Source organism: Pinus tabuliformis, chromosome 2_2, assembly GCF_031772625.1.
Source record: "Pinus tabuliformis cultivar Carrire ecotype Pingquan chromosome 2_2, CPIR1, whole genome shotgun sequence".
Taxonomy (NCBI): domain Eukaryota; kingdom Viridiplantae; phylum Streptophyta; class Pinopsida; order Pinales; family Pinaceae; genus Pinus; species Pinus tabuliformis.
The window spans coordinates 712,214,213-712,217,814 of record NC_142300.1 but is presented as its reverse complement, the minus strand read 5'-3'; positions in this window follow the sequence as shown (position 1 = coordinate 712,217,814).

The window sequence follows — 3,602 nt, the reverse complement described above, 5'->3', positions numbered from 1 at the left end:
ACAAGGAACGAGGAAGGCACACTATACCACAAATATAGGACAAAGGACCCTCTCTACCAAATAAACTCCAATATAATAAAGCATTTTTTTTTATAGGAAATTGGAACTCATTTCTATTATTTATGGTTTTATTTATATTATTAGCCTTTTCCTTGCAGATCTAGGAATATAGTAAGTAAATTAATAGATCTAGTTTCTTAATACATTGTTTTTTATTAGGTTCTAATTACAATTATTAAAATAGTGTATTACTTTCTATATTTTGCTGCTTAAAATCACCACCGCATATATTCATTCTTCTATAATATTATTTAATAATGTCAACTTAACATGGTTTGATAAATTTTCTATCTATTTTGTGTTGTTACAATTAAGGATAATATTATTTAATAATGTCAACTTAACATGGTTTGATAAATTTTCTATCTATTTTGTGTTGTTACAATTAAGAAAAGTTTAATGGTATCTTAAACCTTGCAACTAGTGAAAACGCCTCACAAGGCACTCTTTTATTACCAATTTGGATTTGTACTTATATTTTTACATTAAGATTAGTTCTAGAAATCAATTCTAAACCTATCCAACATCTTCTAACAATTTTAGTAAATCCCATTTATCATTCTTTTCCATGGAATTTATTTCTTCATCCATTTTATTTGACCTAATTTTAAAATTTTATTTCTTTTCAACATATGTACATTGAAAAATAAACAATGTAAAATTTGAATACATATTTACATCCTCATAAATTTATCTTAAACTTTTAGTCTTTCTAGGTAAAGTTTGAATACACATCTACATCCTCATAAATTTATGTTAAACTTTCAGTGTTTCTAGATCTTCATAAATTTATATTGAACTTTTAGTGTTTCCAGATCTTCACGAAGAAATTGTAAAATTAAATTTAATACTTGTTGAGAAGTAAGAGTAGAGTGAGCTGCTAGAGCAAATGACTAACCTTGAACGACATTTTTTAAACTTTATATTGTAGTACCACTAATTAGTGACTAAATTTGCAAGTCCGACTTTATCTGTTAAAACTACAAAATTTTTAAAGTAATTAATAATTTTTTTTTCCAAAAAATACAAAATATTTTTCTTTAAATTTTTGAATAAAAAAATAATTAACAAATTTATGTTACTGTTGACCTAAACCGGACACACCCTTTTCATAAAAGTTTAGAAATTTATTTTTATTAATGTTTTGTTAAATTATTATAATTTTAAATTCCAACTCAATCTAATGAAAACTATAAAAAAATTAAAATAATTAAAATATATATATGTTTAATCGAATTAAAAATAATTAAATTTAATGAAAAAATAGTTAAAGTTTACACGTTTATTCATACCAGACATGACACATCCTTTTGATAACAGTTTAAAAAATTATTTAAATTAATATTTCGTTAGATTACTATAATTTTAAATTCGAACCACATTTATTAGAACCGTAAAATGTTTAAAATAATAAATAAATTTAATTTTTTCCATAAAATACAATATACTTTTTCATTAAATTTTCAAATGATTTAAATAATTAACAAGTATATTTTCTTTATAAAAGTTTAGAATTTCATTTGTAATATAATTTTGTGTCTAATTCAAAGCACATCACGCGGAGTGTCTCCACTTCAAGACAAATTCAATGGCGTGTTATACAAATTTGATGCATTGTGAAGATATCGTTAAATATAAATTAATAACAAGTATATGGGATTCCAGAGAATAAAGTAGTCTGGATGATTATTAATAAATTTATCACTGACATTAATGAATTTTTTATATTCGAAACTGAAGTATATTTATTTTAATAATAATATTGTATGTAAAATATATTTATTTTGATAGTAATTTTGAAATAATTAACTACTGAATATTTGTTAAATGTTTAAATATATAATGGAAACTAGATTAATAGTTTCAATGTAGCATACATTTTGTTTCTACCGTTATTGTTAATTAATTTAAGTGTTTGTATTTCTATTTCCCTACATGTTTTTTCTACAAGCTTTTTCTGCGTAGTCCTCTCTGCACATCCACTTCCACCTCTGCGCAACTTTCTCTGCACTTTGTTTCACAAATTAAATTTTATCCAAAATCATTAGGTTATGTTTGTGCTTGTTTTATTATATTTTGTGCTGTAATCAATCTAATTTAAATATTTGTATTTTTGTTGTGCGTTTTCATTGTGCAAAAGTGAGCATTTTTGTTTAATAATAATATTTATGTTTTTGTTGTGTAAATTTTTTTAACAACAATATTTGTGTTTTGGTTGTGTTGATGTGTGAACATTTTTGTTTAATAACAATATTTGTGTTTTCGCTGCTAAGTTAGTTTGATAATAATATTTGTGTTTTCTTTGAGTACAAGTGTGAACATTTTTCTTTAATAATAATATTTTTGTTTTGATTGGGTGGCGGTGTAAACATTTTGTTTAATATTAATATTTGTTTTTTCTTTGTGAGATAGTGTAAACATTTTTATTTAATAATAATATTTGTGTTTTCATTGTGCAAAGTTTGAATATTTTGTTTAATACCCATAATATTTTTAAAATAAAATTATATAAATATTTTTAAGTATGACTGAAATTTTAAAGTGTTTCTCAGAGTGAGATTATTTTATCTTTCCCAACGTTGCACATCCGACCAGGTCAGGCATATTTTGAAGATAATAAAAGCTTGGAAATAGTACTAATTGCTCTGCAATTTGTTCACAGAAGTGACAAATTTATAGTTCAGAAAGAGTTATCCGCAAAAGCGAAAGATCAAGCAAAAAAACAAAAATAATATAAATGCCTCTCTAAACTAAAAATGTGGGATAAAGGTAATTTTATGTGGTTGAGCTAAAATAAAAGTTTTTGAGGAATTTAGACTTCTGTGATTCATAATATTGTAAGATAATCTTCGGCAAAATCACATAGCGAATCTTTTGTCGACGCGTTTCGAACCAACCAGTGTGGTTCATCGTCAGGACAAGTTGAAGAACCAATCCAGCTTAGCGTGATTAAATAGAGCGTGCAGAGATCCCAACAGCTAAATTCCTAACGGCTAATTTGACCTAGAGACCCTGGTCAAACTACTAAAAAATTCAATTAATATTTCTCGAAAAAGCTAAATTTAGGTAAATAAAGAAATCCATTTAAAATTAGGTGTATTATTCTTATTATCCCAAATATCAAGAAACGTACATATTTTAATTAAGATGGCGATTATATCCCATAATATATATTAATTGATCCATATTTAATTATTATTCCAACGTAAAGGTAATCAAACCCTATTATTCTAAGAATTTAGTTATACTAGATAGTTGTGTGATAATTATTTAATGGTCTTGGTAAGTTAGATCTATATCATATTTAATATTTTTTAATTAGATTGGTCCATTAAATCAATAAGTTATATAAATTAATAAAAGTCTAATAAATAATCTAAATCTTCTTGATAATTAATAGATCTAAACAAATTGTTAAACTATTATTATTCTTAGAGTTTAGTTATATTAGGTGAAAATTATAACTAATATTATGGTAAATCATAATTACCTAAATATCCATATTATTTATTCCAAGGTAAATCTATTATTACTTATAATTT